The following is a 17,695-nucleotide window of genomic DNA, read 5'->3' on the forward strand; positions in this document are numbered from 1 at the left end:
TACTTATGTTGACTTCCTTCATTCCTACTGCATCCTTATGGAGGAGGAAAGTATGTGTTGTAAGGACTCTTTTACAAGCGCTGACCTTAGGCAAAGCTATAAATAAGGCTTCACATTCCTTTGTCCTGTTTCACCTTTTTCACTCCACATTTCCTTTTATAGACCCACTGTGGTTTTCTAGCTAACATTTTTTTTTCTATCTTGAAGGGGTCTTATTATCTTATAGCACCACTCAAAGAATTTGCTTCCTCCCCACCCCCCCACAAAGAATAAAGAGAGGAAATAATCAACATAAATGAATGAATCAGTAATGGTAGACCTTCATGTAAAAATCCAGTGAGTGTGAGATAGATGTCAAGGAGAGAAAACTGGAAGTTTTTCAAGTCTATGAAAATGCATAGAGGAGTAGGGAGAATTCTGTTTCATTATTCTTCTAAAAAACAAAAATCACTAACCTTTTTTTAAAATCTTGATCCTCATCAGCAGTGTGGATAAAGAAACTGCTGATAAGGAAAATGCAAATTAAGAGAACAAGGTATCATTTTTACCCGTCACATTTGTAAAATTAAAATTAAATAACAATAATGGCTGATATTATCCAGTGTTGAAAAGAGTGTGAAATTAGTGCCATGTATATTATTCATGGGAGTATAAGGTGGCATAGCTACTTTGGGAGAAAAAAAATTCTGTCAACATCTGCCTCAGAAATTTCACTTTCTCTATCCCTTATAAATAATAAATGTCAAAGGAACTATGACCAAAATTCAACATTAATACAACTCTATTTGTAAGAATAATAAAATAGTAGATGATCTAAAAAAAAAAACCACAAAAACAAAAACACCTTGATCCTCAAACTCTGAAAGTTTTTCCTTACTTGGATTTCTCTCTTTTGTGAGTTTCATCAATTTCCATTAATTTTAATACAGCTAATGGGGTAAACAAACACAAACAAACAAAAAACTACTTGAATAAAAAGATGAGTACATTGGAAATCAAAAACCAAGGTCTGGTCTGATTTGCCATAGCTAGTTTTCTGACTTTTGGAAGTAACTGGTCCTTTCTAAATGTTGTTTTCCACCTTTAAAATTAGAAAGCTCAGGCATATTTTTTAAATAGCTCTGCAACAATCTTCATTTCAGTTTGAACTCTACGAGCTGTGTGGTCTTACACAAGCTATGTCTTCTACCTATACTTTATTTTTTTCATCTACAAAATGGAGATCATTGCACTACCTACCATGGAAGGAATTATATCAAGTGAGGGAAGTGCTTAGTTAACTTCCAATAATTTTTAGCTATTATTTAATTCTAAGGGCTTTGTTCAAGTTATTATGGATATATTAAACAGTTGGCATAACTGAAAAATGTGAACAATATAATTTTAGGTATTTCTATAATAGTTTACGTTTATCAAGTGCTTATTATGTGCCAAGCATTAAGTCTTTCATTTGTAAATCTCATTTAAGCCCCTCAATAACATAATGTAGAAGATATAATTATCCTTGGTTTACCCATGAGAAAACTGAAACTTAGATAAGCACACAGACACAAGTGAAAAAGTGCTAGAGGGGTGGTAAGCAGTTCTTCCCCAGAGGCCACTCTTTTAATCGCTGTGCCACCTTGCTTTCCATTCTAAAGTTTTCTGCCTTCAGTCTAGATGATTAATACCCAAATAAATGCAACACAAGATTCTAATAAAAATCTACCTTTCCATCTCCTGAATTATTTTTATGATCCCTCTGTGCTTTACATCAATTCTTTACCAAACCTGCCAGTGAACTTTGGAGCATGGTATTTATGTATTTTTTGAGCATGTGCACCATCAAGTTAGAGTGTTTTCAAACTACAGTGTGTTACCCACCCTCCCTCCTCTCCTTTGAACATCACATATGAAAGATAAGGTTTCTCGGGAAGATCAGGGACTTGTTTAAATTCACCTAAAAGAAGATAAAATTAATGTTGAAAGGCCTATAAGACCCCAGTAGAGGAGAATACATCAAAACACACACACCTCTTCATTTCAAGTGGAACAAGCCAGAGTTATCACCCCACTGTTTTCTACAGATGGTGCAAGTCATGACAATTGAAACTGATACATTTCAATCCCCAGGTTCTCAGGGTGCAACACCTCACCACACTGGAAAAATTCTGTGTTTCATTCTCCAGATCAATTCTCCTCTTTCAGAGAAATGACTTTCAGCTATTTTAGATGATATGCCCTTCATTTGGAAAGCAATTTATATTCATTCACTCACAGCCATCATTCCGGAACATCATGGATTGATTCTAAAAGCCTAGCTTTTCATTAGTTCTGTTTGCAAGGCTAATTTTTACAGCAATTGATCATTTACTCCCAGTTGCTCCTTTTTTCCAGGACTTTGTGTCCCACAAACATTCTTCTGATGCAGTAGTCTATTACATGTTTCTATCTACAGAGATGCAATTATGCCCCTAATAATGAGAGCAGGTACTTACAAAAGCAAAAAGGTTCATGTTCCTTGTGCTAATTATGCACAGAAAGTTCTACCTTTCACTTACGAGTGAGAATTAGAATGTGAGTCTTGGAGCAGAGAGGATCAGGAGCTTAGTTGCTTGTATAACACATATATTATTGGCACCTAATTTGCACTGAATATATGCAAATTCTTTGCTCCATTTCTCAAGTATCCTATTGTTTACACTTGCAGCTGTTATTATTGCTAAATTCAAATTAATCACAGGTGTCTCCCCATAAGTCACTACTGCCTTACCAAAGCCAATGATAAAAATAAGGAATGACTTGATGATAGATAGGAACATAGATATTACTGATCTCTAAGTACACATTCTTAAGACATTTTTTTCCCTTGGTAAATTTTACTTATCAAGAATATGTGCAAAAAATCTAACTATTTTGCTGTTCAATGGCTCACACATGAAATAGTCTTCCAAAGTGGTAAATTCTAGTACATGAGGAGCCTGTGGAATAAAGAAGAGATAATTCCTTGCAATGATGATTCCTACTAATTGAATGTTTGTAATTACAATAGGACATCTGATATTGTAGTTCCTATGCAATTAATACTTTTTCCCTTCTTCTACCTCCCGATACACATATACATGAGGATGTGTAGGCTTCATTGTACTAGGATGGTTAGGTAGAAATATCTGTTGAGATTCTAAGGAGAATTTTAGAACATTTTCCAGACTCCAAAAATGAGCAATAAGTGATTTCTTTTCTGCTGTCAACAAACTTGAGCTGGGCATTACTATGACCCAGGATCTTCACACATATATAAGATCTCCTCAATTAGCGAGGTACTTGCTGATCTAATAGGGAAGATGGGACATATACTTGAATGACCACAACCTCAGACATAAAAGGATGACTGCCATAAGCAGAGTATGTATAACCATAAGTACAAAGTACATATATATATGTGTATATATTTACACATATATGCAACCATAGCTCTATAGATAACAATAGCTATACAGAAGAAAAGGTTTCATTCTACCTGAAGAAGTTAAAAAAAAAAAAACTCCTTTAAAAGGTAACATTAGGGTCAGATCTGAGGGTAAAAAGGCATTTTCACTCCAAATCCTATGACTTGTTCTTCTCTTTAGATGTGTATCACTAGCATTATTCTTGTGTTAAATAAACTAGAGAAGGGAAGGGTGGTTGATACGCTGACAAAATAAGAAATGAAGGTGGACATGCAAGCAAGAAAGGAAGGGATAGAAGTCCAGAAAATATCTAAAGTATGTAGTAAGGACTCTGAGTGAGAAGGAAGAAGAGTGTGCATGTTCATGAGAAAGAATCTCTGAAAGATGAGAAGAACCAAGGTCTTATTCCCAGTGAGTTAAAAATAAGAGTGGGGAAGTAGGAAAGTCCCTGCTCTAACGCTTCCTTGCTGCCCCCACCAGCTAACACCATCAAGGCAGTCTAGTTTATTTGGTGCCTGAGCTGATGTAACTAGCATCAGAGGAGAATCTGTCTACAGATCCCATGTATAAAACATACAACGCTCACGTGCTCATTCAAGAAATGCCTATGAGGGTGAAATAATACTTCATTTGTCCATGGTCCAGAAGTTTACTAATGTGAACACCTAGATGTAAAGAAAAGGATGCAAAGGAAGAAAATAACACCTGTTTTGATGGTGGCAAATGTGACCTTTTTCCCCACAGGCCAGGCTGAGTGATCTTGCTTGTAGGTAAAGTATTTTGTGAAATCATTTTGGCTTGCTCAAGGGACCAGCCTGTTGACGGTTTCTTCACCATTCCTGGAAGGACAAAATGACTGCCCCAAACGTCACCCCAGGGTGTAAGAACTGATTAATGTAAATGCATTTATCATCTATTCAAATATTAAGACACATTGATCTCTGATACAAAGTTAGCATTTTTTTTCCTTCCTTCTTTTCCAATAATCTGGTCTCGTTGTCTATGCTTTTCACAAATGTTTCTCTAAGAATCAGGTGATTCCTTTCAAAACTGTGCCTGTTCAAACTGACAAATCATACCTAAACTAAGGTCAGTTCTACTCAAGTGACCCTACATTCTGCTCCACACAACACTGTGGTGGACTGCCCTAAGGATCTCTAACAATTTCTTAATAGCCTGAAAGAGTCCATGTAACTTTCCAACAAACTTCAGGAAAAAACCCATAACAAAATACGTCCAAGAAACAATTTTTTAAGCATCCTTTTTATACCAAGGATTGTTCTACACCTAAGAGGATGCAACAATGCCACTACCAGACTCTCAAGAAATACACAATCTAAGAAAAGTATGTGTAAGCAATAAATACCATCCTAGGCAGAAACATAAGAGATATGCAGTACTAGGAAAATAAATTAATAAATTAATCCTGACTAGGCTGGCTCAGAGGAGAAGGAAACGGTTGACCTGGAACTCGAAGCATTAAAAAGATTAAGGGTAGTCAAGAATTTTGTGGAGGCAGATTCTGGAGAAGAAAGTGTGTCAGAACTAGGGGAAACTGGGCTCCTATCAGTATGGTGAATTTCTTAAGAGAGTAGAAATTCAGTGGTGTTTCATACCAAGAATTTACTTCAAATTCTCTTTAAAGTACTATACCTTAAAGAATGAATTCACTTTAAATTACTTATTTTCATGTTTTCATTTACTATTAAGATCCATCAAGACATCATGACCAAAATATATCTTGTTTTGTGTAATAGGAGATAATGGATGAAGCTAACTTTAAAAATCTTTCTTACTCATTTCTTCAAATTTCAGAACATTTTTGCTTTCTGTATTCATTTTGTTTTTATTTTTCACTTCTAAAGTATTTTAAAATTCCAGTATGCTCTGATAATAATTACCATGGAACCTATTAGAATTAGAGCCTCAGATTAGTTTAAAAACTGGAATATAAAAATGTAATTGGCTATAAAATTCATAGACTCTTATTATAGTAATAATCTAACTTCTGTTGAATCCTGAATTTCAAGTCCCTGCTAAGCATTGAAACTTGTTTAAATTCATTTGGAACAGCAGTGTTTTATGCGGGGTGAGCATCTGAAACATAAATTATCTATAGTCTAAATAACCCTTGAAAATCAGCCTACCATAAAATTCAGTAGGCTAATTTTTCCCATCTCAGTAAATCTAGCACAACACTGAAAGAGATCACTATATCTTAGTATGAGATCTAGATGAAATAATAACCCTGAGTTAGAAGCCATGTTGTATGAAAAAATTTGATTTTTTTTCCAGGTGGGTATGGTTGATGTTGCTTCTGTTTAGTTATAAAACTACTTCAGTGATGGGTGCCTGGGTGGCTCAGTTGATTAAGCGACTGCCTTCGGCTCAGGTCATGATCCTGGAGTCCCGGGATCGAGTCCCACATCGGGCTTCCTGCTCGGCAGGGAGTCTGCTTCTCCCTCTGACCCTCTTCCCTCTCGTGCTTTCTATCTCTCTCGTTCTCTCTGTCTCTCAAATAAATAAATAAAATCTTTAAAAAAAAAAAAAACTACTTCAGTGGTTCTCAAAGATAAAAATGCATCAGAATCACCTGGAGGGCTTGTTACACTAGATTGCAGAATTCTACCCTCCGTAGATCTTGAGGGGGAGCTTGAGAATCTTCATTTCATTTCCTGCTGCTGTTCCAGGGACCTCACTTTGAAAATGACTCTGTGTGTACACACACACACACAGTAACTACATTTTAAAATTCTTATTTTGATGAAGATTTTTTAAAAGAAGATTGAAGATTTATATTATGAAGTTATGAAGATTTTTAAAAGATAACTGTGTGTGCACATCATTCAACCAAACTACATTCTTTAATCAGGCCTTTCTTAGTTATTTGGTAGTATATATAATCACCTCCTTGCAAAATTTCTGTTTTGATGTGCAAAGCTGGCAAAACCAATTCCCAGCTGCAGGGAAGGCCTTAATGCTGAGGTCAAATTTGCCAATAGAATCCTGCATGCTTGGATTTAATGCCAGGAGGATAGATATAAAATTGGCATTTCGATAAAGCTACTTTGCTAAACTTTAATAACACCAATTCTGTTAACCTTGGAGCCCTGATTAGAACATAAATTAAGTGAGGAAATCCCTATTGTTAGCTAAACCCATTTTGCATATTTATTGCTATCCCTTTTAATTTGTAAGGGCATGTCAGACAATGAAACCTGTTCTCTATTCGCTGGGTCTTTGATTTTGCCTTTTCCTCTTGTTATATTAGATGTAAATGCCTGATGTACCTTCAGTAGCAACTTTCCTACATTTGTAGAAAATACGAAAATCTTTGAAAAAGTGTTTGCGTTCTCCTTCCTTTCTTAACTAATTGTTGCCTATTCTTGTCTATAATCTGCTTTCAAAATGTTCAGCTTTTCACTCCACCAAAAGAAAACTACATCTATGGTTATTTAAATATTTATTTTAAAAAGCAATGCCATATTTTCTTGTGTTAAGTCAGACAGTCAGGCTCCCAGATGTTTAATTCAAAGTTATCCCTTGTATATCATATAACTCAAAGAAAGAGAGAGAACCCTGGAAGAGAGAATGCAGTACAAGTGAGGAGTCAGCATGCAGAAATTCAGAAAGACATAGAAACTATGTGACACCCAGTAAGGTGACCCCATGGTCATCATCAGGCTTTGGGATTGATTATGGGGAGGAAAGAGGATGCCCAAAGTTGGATAAGGAAAGACTGACAGCAAGGGTTTGTGTGCCCAAAGTTCACATTTTCGATCACAGATCAAAATGTGCCCAGTTCACATTTTCGTCGCACAATCAACCTTCTTATGCAGTTCAGTTTGGGAGGAGCTAAACACAAACATAAACATGAAGTTTTCTACTTTTTCCTTTTAGAAGGTTATGTAAAGTTAGAGAAGGCAAGGTTGAAACCACTATCTCTGTTTAATTGCTCTAGCTACGGATTTCTTATAGAGAAGTGCCTCCAGGCGCAGGGAAACCTTAAAACTGCAGGCATTGTTTATATATGAAGACTATAAATTCTTATTCATTCATTCATTCAACAGGTACTTATTAAGCAATTTCTATGTGCCAAATGTTAGGTAAAGGAAACACCGTTGGGAATATACATGCCCTGCTCAGCCTAGTGATTAAAGTATACCAAGAAACAACTCATTGCCCTAACCTGTGTTGACCATGGAAACAGGTACATGGAACTGAAGGGATCAAGGGATACTAGTCCTAATTATAATGTCTGGGAGCTCCTGCCAAACTTAGAGAACTCTAATTTAGAATTTAAACTATATGTGGGAGGGGGGACAATCAGTCTAACCTGTATTTATTTTCCTTTAGCAATAACTACAGAGAGGAAATGTGTCCCTTTAACTTTTGGGAAGGCTCTTTTCCCTTCCAGAGGTGGGGGCAGGGGAGATTTAGATCAGAACTAATTGTTCTGTGATTAATATTTTCCCTCCCGTTGCTCTGTACAGCCGGGATGACATGCATTGTACACACAACAGGAGGTAAGAGAGTCAATCAATTAGGGGAACAATTAGTCCCAGTTTCTATAATTTATTTGAGATTGTAGATGAAATTGCCTGAAAATATTAAGAACAGTAAAGATCAGTGATAAAACCTAAAGAAATAAATTTACATTCAAGTTTTCGAGGCAGATGCTTAGTTGATGCTGCTCTTCTGCAGATACGTGACGTTAATGCAGTAATAATTATAGTTTGGCAGCAATTAATAAATAGACTGTCAAAACCAGTCAAGTTGTGTTCATGGTTTTGGAAGTCTGCTGATTTTAGCTTTGACATGATGTGGCTGAAGTGTTCTTGAAAAGCTCAAAATTGTTAATTAGAGGATGCAATTCTGTAACTCCCCTTCTGCGGGTCTAAGGTTGGAAATTTTTGGAAACAAACATTCAGTTGCAACCTGGGGTCTTCTTTGGGGTCCGTGTTTTGTTGATAATTTGTATTTAGAAAGATGTAAGGGACACCTGGGTGGCTCAGTTGGTTAAGCAGCTGCCTTCGGCCCGGGTCATGATCCCAGGGTCCTGGGATCGAGTCCCACATCGGGCTCCTTGCTCAGCAGGGAGCCTGCTTCTCCTCCTCTCTCCCTCTGCTTGTGCTCTCTGTCAAATAAATAAAAAAAAAAAAATCTTAAAAAAATAAATAGAAAGATGTAATATGTAGGAATATTCTAAGATTTAGGAGACTGATAAACCTACCACCAAGAGTACATGAGTCAACTTGAAGAGATAGAATTTGATGGGATCCTCAGGCCACGTCAAATTCTAGATTGTTTTTGTTGCAATATCATAATGTAAAAATCAGGGTAAGGATAGAAATCATGGTGGACTAATAGCCTAGCTCTAAGTGAACTCCAAGTCCTAGCTCATGCAGAATATTTGGGAAGTTTAAACCTGTCAAGAGACTAAGGTTGCGTCTGCTCCAGGGAATAAGAAAGCAGAAAGAAAAGAATGAAAATGGTCAAGAACATTTCATTTAAGCAGTGAAAAAGGCAAGATGGTCAAGAACATTAATATAAATTCTATTTCTTTTTTTTAAGACGTATTTATTTTGAGAGAGTGTGCACACACACGTGTGTGCAGAGGGAGAGGCAAAAAGAGAGGGAGAGAGAGAGAATCCTCAAGTACCCTCCCCACTGTGTGGAGAGCCTATAGCAGGGCTCCATCCCAGGACCCTGAGATCATGACCTGAGCCGAAATTAAGAGCCTGATGCTCAACCGATGGAACCACCCAGGCACCCCTAAATTCTATTTCTTTTAAAGCAAGTGATAAGAAGAAATTTAAAGCCATAATTTTACCAAGTTTTAAGCTTGGAGATTAGCCTCTCCTGACTTAATAATGATCAAAGCTACCTCAGCTCAGAATGTAAATCCCTGATCAGTTTCACACATCTGCTAGTTTGCCCAGACGTCAGCAAAGGAACAAATAAAATGCTGATGTTAGTTAACATGTGTGTATGCATAACATTTAAAATCCAAACACATTCTGAGAGTAATGCTCTAGAATTACTCAAATGCAATCCCTTAGAGAAAATTTATATTTTTTAAAAGGTAGCACTGTACTTTGATGAATAATTTCCTGCCTAAAAAACTCTGATAGATACAAATAAAACAGCCAAGAAATAAGGAAGGCAAACAAATATCACTACCATGCCCCCAAAAGAATGTAAAAATAATAGAAAATTCTAAACTTCTAGACCAAAACAAGAAAGAATTCATCTCATCCCACACAAGTTTTCCTAACCTTTAAGTAAAAATCTTGTAGAAATTTGTTATAAAATTCCATTTTGCAATTTAATTCTAGGACTTAACCATGAGGAAAAGCAAACTGATATTCTCAGCTCCTTGTCTGTGGTGTTTGGTACTTATATCAACTTTCGTGCTCTAATTAATTTTACTAATCCCTTTAGTTAATGAATAAGTAAATCAAAACCAGGGGGGAAAATCCATCAATTTCAAGAACGGGCAGTAGAAAATTGTTAATTCAGAAGTGACCCACAGCTACCAAAGTGTTCTACCAAAGCATTACTTTGCTATCCCGTAAATATTTTATTTTCTGTTTTAGTTCTTCAAAGAGCAAAACGTTTCACAGTTAATCTACGGTACTTTTGTTTCTAAGCTCTCTAAAAGACATTGATCTGGCAGTAGCCAAATATTTGAATATAAATTGATTTTATGCAATACACAGAAAACAAGTATTTTATTGATATAAATGGTTTCTTTACTTGTAGAATTACACTAAAAATTATCTTGAAACACCATGATCCCTCTTTGGACAGTATTAGATAAATCAAGTTGAACATTAATTTTATAGGAGTTTTCTGTCTTATGCAATAGCACAAATGTCTATGGTGAGAAGTGTCAAGGGAGTAGAGAGGTAGATAAAAGCTTCGAGAAAGAAGATATAAGTGTGAAAGATGACAGAATGGCCACGTGGGGAGAACTTGTTATAGCTTTTCGCTTTTTTAGGTCTATTCATAAAGACAATACTTAAAGATTTAAGTCATTTTTTTCCCCCAAGCTGGTTGTTAATAGAAGACTTGGGTCTAAACTACATATGCAGCACAATGTACAGACATCATGGAGACCGGCCATTGTAAGAAAGGAGAAGGCTGCATGGATTTGGGGACCTGCAAACCTTGTACATGGACATTCTGAAGTCGGCTGACATTCTGACGTCAAGTCCCAGGCATCCCTCACTGAGGACGTGTTTCTAGTCTCTAACCAGCCTGGCCAAGAGAGAAGTCTCAAGAGCAGCAGAGACTCCCGCTGTTGCTCGCTTGCCTCAGTCCTTCTACACCTCCTCTTCTACCCTCCACCTTCCTCCCTCATCTGGGATCCCGCGTTCTCCCTCAGGGCTGCTCAGTTCTTGATGATGGACTTCTATAAAGTGCCATCTTCATCAGCTGATTTCTACAGAGAACTTCTTCTCTCCAACACCGTCTGCAGAATGCTGGCTTGCTTCCTTACTTGTTAGCATGAATAACAGCAGGATTTTGCATGCCCCCCTTTTTCAACACTGAATGCTCCATATCCGTTTTCTCCCTACCAGCTGCCTGCCTGCTCGCTCTTCACTTGTCAGCATTTTGTGATAGAAAAGATTCAGGAACAATGCCTGCCCAATATTGTGTAGGTTTTCTATTCACTCTGGATTTGAAGCGAACCTCCATATTTCACCATTGAAATGCTCTATCAACTTCCCGATTGCTGATTCTCCTTCAAATTGCACTTAATGTGTCCTAACCTGCAAAATTTGGAATTGCATTCCATTAGGTATGCTGTTATTATTTTCATCTTTGCAGCTTTAAACTTTCTTTTTTTATTATTTAAATTCAAGTTAGTTAACATATAGTGTGTTATTAGGAGGTCAGTGATTTCATCAGTTTTATATAACACCCAGTGCTCATTACATCAGGTGCCCTCCTTAATGCCCATCACCCAGTGACCCCATCCCCCCATCTCCCCTCCAGCAACACTCAGTTTGTTCCCTATAATTAAGAGTCTCTTATGGTTTGCCTCCTTCTCTGTTTTTATCTTATTTTCCCTTCCCTTCCCCTATGTTCATCTGTTTTGTTTCTTAAATTCCATGTATGAGTGAAATCATATGGTATTTGTTTTTCTCTGACTGAAGCTTTAAACTTTCTAGTAAAGCTACATTTTGCCTTTTCTTTCTACTTCTAGCCTGGAAAATTCTCTGATATTAAGCTGCCATTTTAAAAATCTCATATTTCAGTTTGACTTTATAATTTTGCTGCATTTATTTTAGTGGTGCTTTGCTAGCACTCTTACTGGGTTTTGTTGTTGTTGTTGTTGTTAACGCACAAAGCTTTCACACATCTTTTTTTTCAGGGATTTTTTTTTTTCCAATTGATTTTGTCTTTGATTGCAAAAGCCCCTGAGTGATTTCTATGAACGAAATATCCAGTAAACAAGCAGAATTTTATTAAGTCATATCTCCTATTTTTATTCTATATTTCACCTGTAATACAGGGTGACTCTAGGATGATTAAAATCAACACTCACATTTTATTCATGCCATCAGTACACTTTTATCTTAGTAAAAGTGTTAGTTTGTCCGTAATATAATATCCAGTTATGAATTTATAAAAGTAACAGTGTGCCCTCACTCTGAAATATCTGCTTAGCCAGGAGGATATTATTTGAGATTTTACATGTTGGCATTAACCATTTTAAGGAAAAGCAGTGGTATATTAACAGCATGGAAGAGAAAAAAACTTGGCTAAATACAAATGTATTTCCTCCCAACAAAATCATCGTAGTTTATAACCAGACTGATGAAACAAACTTGAGATTCTGATCACCAGTGATCTTGACCTGCACAATAGGGAATGTTGCAAATCTGCCCTTACCTGTTGTTCTACGGTAAGATAGAGGATTTCTACTTAATACTAAAAAGTCATGATAATATGGCATTTTCAGATTAAAAGTTATCTACCACCTTCCAATGAGGAAGTTGGGTACATTCAGGACAAGTACTTTAGATCACTTTTTAGTTTTCTTTTAGTATGTCATAATATTAAATTTTGATCAATAATTTGGGAAAAGGGCCTAAAAACACGAGAGGATTGCCTATAGAATGGCTTTATTTTAAAGAAATTATAGTGTTTATAATTACTGAATATAAAATGAAAAGACAATTTAGCTCCATATATTGCCATCAGGAAGCCAGCATGCTTGCTTATGATGAGAAAGTATTTACAGATCTTGCTTCTCAATGTAAACTATTACACTGAACTCTTTCTCTGAAGATCTGAGATGCAAACTGTGGTATATTCATCAGTCTTATTACTGAGCCACTCAGATGGAAATGGCATTAAATCCAACTATTGGCCAAAATGAAAGTTTACAAAAATCCACAGATAATGATTTTTATCAAAGTCATATTTTGCACAATGATGCTTAAATGTAAGATGGTGACATGATAGTATTTGATAGGAAATCTGATCTTAAGCTCACTTTCTTAAAGTGGTATGATCTGGGTTTGTCAAGAGGAAAGAAAAGACATGAAATGGTTCTATGCATCTCTAGCAAACCTTGACTTGATGATGAGACAGAAAATAGGCCATTGCTTAATAAGAGCCAAAAGCAAAGGAGGAGGAAGCAGCAGCAAAAGAAAAAGAACCCACCAAGAAACACTTGGAGACTATGCTACATAATGAACATAATAGGCTATCTGCCTTTCAAATATTCTTTCCAAACCTTGGACTCCCCTGATTTACTTCTTAGGTGCTCCCAACTGGATCAAGGTGTAGTTGTTCACTGTCTCCTCACTTAAACTTTGATTAATGATGGGCACATTAGAGAAGGTAGAACATTTAATTTGAATATACAAAATTAGTATCTTACCTAAACCTTTCAAATCTTCTAAATTAGATGAAACCACTCACAAAAACCAATTTTCTTATATTTCAAATCAGTTTAATTCAGTTTTATCTATCTAGCACCATAGGATGTAGGGCAATGATCTTCATCTTCATTCATAGGATGTGGGGAAGGTAGAGCCTTGTTCTGAATAAGAGAAAATGTAACGAGTGCCTCTTAGACTTATTGATAACCAAAAACCAGGTGTCAAAGGCCCAGGTAATACACAGGTAAAGGGTATTAACAAGAAGCCAATTTGGCATAGCATAGTAAAAAAAAAATCAGCCTATAGAAAAAGTACATTTTATTTGTGCTATTGTGGGAAATCAGATTATAAAGTATTTGTATATACTAACTTTTGGCTGCAAGCAACAGCAAACACAACACAAAATGGATTAAACCATAAGGAAAATGTATTATCTCCCATTGCAAGAAGTTCCAAGGTATGGTGCTTAGAGCCGTAGTTAATACAACCGCTCAAGAGCATCATGAGGGTCATGGTTACCGTCAACATTCATCTGTAAAGCATCAGCCTTCTTTGCTAGATTCTCTCATGATCACAATGTGACTGCAAGCTCTTCCAAGTCCCACACACAAACCCAACCGCCACCAGTAGAAGAGATACTGCTTTCTGTGTATCCATTTTTAAGAGGTAGAAAAACTTCCTCAGTGTTACACAAACGGATTTCCTCTCCTATCACAACAGGCCCGACTTGGATCACACGCCCTTCAGTGCCATAGCCAACCATAGACAAAAACAATGAGATTACCATGAATGATATATAGAGAGAGAAAGAGAGAGACAATGAAGTTTATCCATGAGTGGAGAATAAGGAAATAGTTGCCTGAAAAAAAATAGGGCTTATCTTAAATCAGAAAGACTGAATAGCTATTAGGTAAACAGTTGACATGTGATTTTATATTTTATAAATTGTGGCTATTGTTCATTCAGGCTTCATGTCCCCAAATTGATTAGTTGGCACACAACAGAAAATAAAATTTAGGAAGACGAATAAGCCAAATCACCACTTTCTATACTCCATATCCCATACACACACACACACATATACAGATATATATCTAGCATATAAACTTGGTCTTCAGACCCCACTACACTCAGATATGTTAAATCTCAATGGTTTGCTATCTGGTATCTCCTCTCAGTAGCCTCCTATAATTATTTCTACTACAACATATAACACATTGGATTCTAACCATCTGTATGCATCCTCAAGCATACAGATGGTGAATGAACTACTTGAAATTTATCCAAAGCACTTAATATCATGTCAGACACATTGCAGGCACCCAATTTATTCATTCATTCAACATCTATCTATTCACTTATTAGGGAGGCAGAATTCCATGGAGCTAGGCTGTTTCACTCTAAATCCTTGCTCCAGCACTTACTAGCTGGGCAACCTTTGGCATGTTTTCTCATCTATGACGGACAGACAATAATATTGCCTGACTCACAGGGTTTATTTTATGAGCATTAAATGAGCTTATATGTTTAAAGCTCTTATAAACATGTCTGGCTAATAGTATGGCCTTATAAAGCGTTACTATTTTTATTTATTAATACACTATTTCTAACTGTAGACTGCAGAAATTTTCATCACTTTTGCCACAATCTGAACTGTGTCTGGGTCGATTTTAAAGCTTTGCTTCACTGTGTGACAAAACAATGGCAGTTTGAGCACAGTTTGATAAAAGAGGGCTTTGAGTTGCAAGCTTAGATTTTCTCTCAAGTGCCTGCAGCTCTGAAACAGCAAGAGTTCAGAGCTGAGTTTCAGCAAAGCAATGGAGAATGGGAATTCCAAATTATCTATCTGTAGCTTCTATAGAAAACATTTTGAGAGCCAGTCGGCTTGATCCAGCTAAGCTGCATCTCTTCAATCACTGCCAAAAGCATCTAGTTTCATCTTACTATGCAAAAGTTAAAGAGAGGTAACTTCAATTAATAGTGGACACAATGAGCATTGTCACTGAAAACTGTTAAAATGATCCATGCAAGATCAATTTCATCTCTAGGTTTTCATGTCTACCTTTTCCAGCAAAAAAATTTTAAAAGAGATTTTGACCCTTACCATACAATTTTTAAAACACTGTGAAATCCATTTGAAATCTTTACAATGCACTTGAAAGGCTATTTTGTTAGCTTTTCTTGATTACGACTCTGCCATTCGTTCTTTTTTTTTTTAAGATTTTTTTATTTATTCATTTGACAGAAAGAGCACAAGTAAGGGGAACTGCAGGGAGAGGGAGAAGCAGGGTCCCCGCTGAGCAGGGAGACCGATGCGGGACTCAATCCCAGGACCTTGGGATCATGACCTGAGTCAAAGGCAGATGCTCAACCAACTGAGCTACCCAGGCGTCCCAACTCTGCCATTCTTAATAAAATCTTAGGAGGCCCCTTCAAGCCATCAAAGTTCTCCATTAAGTGGTGCTTTTAAAACAAATGGCAGCTTTTAAAACTCTAACAATAAAATATTTTATTAATAGAGAAATGGGTACACAGTTAATCAATTAGAAAAACAATATTAAATTTGTGAATTCATTAAGTGCTTTTTAAAACTGCTCTCATATCCCAGTTCTCAAGATTTATTTCCCTATTGTAGGTGGGAAGTTTTTGATTTTGTTTAAGACTCCTTGATTTTCTGTATCATTTTATAGTAATTCAGTACTTGGGCTTTGAATTGGATATGATTTACTTGTTTCCATTCTTTTACTCTCTATATTATAGGTCTGAAGGGGGAAATATTGTAGCACTAAATATAGTTTCCATTTGGCTCATGGATTTATTTTTATTTTAGCTAGTTCTTCTGAAATTTATATTGCTTTCAATTGCTAAATATAATTGTGGTGACTGATCTTCTGGGAATGAGAAACTCAGTTTGTTAAAAAATTTTATCAAGTTTATTGGTTTATAATACATTATTTGTAAACAATGCTAATGCTTTCTCTTTGTTCTGTAGGAAATCTATATTTTATGTACTCTAAGAAACCATTAATTACAAAATGCACCATTATTTTATACATAAAAAATGCTACAAACTAAACTATGTCAAAAATGGTTTCTTATCACTTGAATTTTTATTTCGTACTTAACTGAAAAACCATTCAGACTTAGATGGATTTTATTTTGGGTCACTTTTATACATACAAATTAGGAAATTAAAAGCAAGATAAATTGCTTAGTAAGTTCTTAAAATTTCTAAACCCGTTCTCAATCCAGAGTTAATGATGCCCATCTCTTTTTACACACCATTTACCTTTGTGCTATCACGAGTGTTGGATAAAGCATTTCTTTAAATATTGCTCCACATAGGGGCGCCTGGGTGGTTCAGTCATTAAGCATCTGCCTTCAGCTCAGGTCATGATCCCAGGGTCCTGGAATCGAGCCCCGCATTGGGCTCCCTGCTCAGCGGGGAAGCCTGCTTCTCCCTCTCCCACTCCCTCTGCTTGTGTTCCCTCTCTCGCTGTGTCTCTCTCTGTCAAATAAATAAAAAATAAATTTTAAAAAATCTTAAAAAAAATAAATATCGTTCCACTAATGCTTCCAAAATCTTCCATTCTGCTCTCATTCTGCTGGTTTAATTGTTAAGCTTACAATAGAAAGCTTTCAGACCACAACCAGGATTCAGATTCCTTCCTCAAATGGCCTTTCAGTGAGTTGTTGACTGGAACATCAATGGCAGGAACAAGCAGATTGAGAATGCACGGGCCTGGCCAGCAGTGATAGTAAGATTCCACATAACTGAATTCTTGTTATACTCAGTATCCCTCTGCCTTTAAGGAAGATGGATCTTGAGGAACTGCCTCTGCTTGTCTTGGGGAGACAAGAATGGAAGGAGATGAACACTGGAAAATCTAAAAAACTATATTTTAAAAGAAATAATTTACATGAAAAATATGAAAAATGGAAGTTAATAAGTCAAAGTTTTCCAACCTCTAGTAAGAGTAGCTAGCCATTTAAAAAGTTTGATCTCTGGTTTTTAATACAAATGTTTGCCTTTTAAGCTATTCTACTATTTGGGAGCACCTCACATCTACACCTCTCTCTTATTTCCTTTGGATCCAAATTCCCTAATTCCTGGTCCTATTTGTTACTTCTTAATCATGCTTTTCCATCTGCCTCCTGGCAATCAGAGCCATGTTCCCAATTGTTTCACTACGTCAAGAAGATAACTGTGAGTTGCAATTTACCACTATTGGTATCAAGAGATACGATCGCGGGGCACAGTGAGTTTCCTTAATGGTGGGAAAGAGAGCGGGAGAAACTCATGGGCTGTCTTGAGGGTGAGAATTGGTGTCTTATTCTCCTTTTCTCTGCCTCCACATAAAGCAT

The sequence above is a fragment of the Eumetopias jubatus genome, unplaced genomic scaffold, assembly GCF_037043125.1.
Source record: "Eumetopias jubatus isolate StellerSeaLion01/CBP00866 unplaced genomic scaffold, mEumJub1_p1.0 scaffold_8, whole genome shotgun sequence".
Lineage (NCBI taxonomy): Eukaryota > Metazoa > Chordata > Mammalia > Carnivora > Otariidae > Eumetopias > Eumetopias jubatus.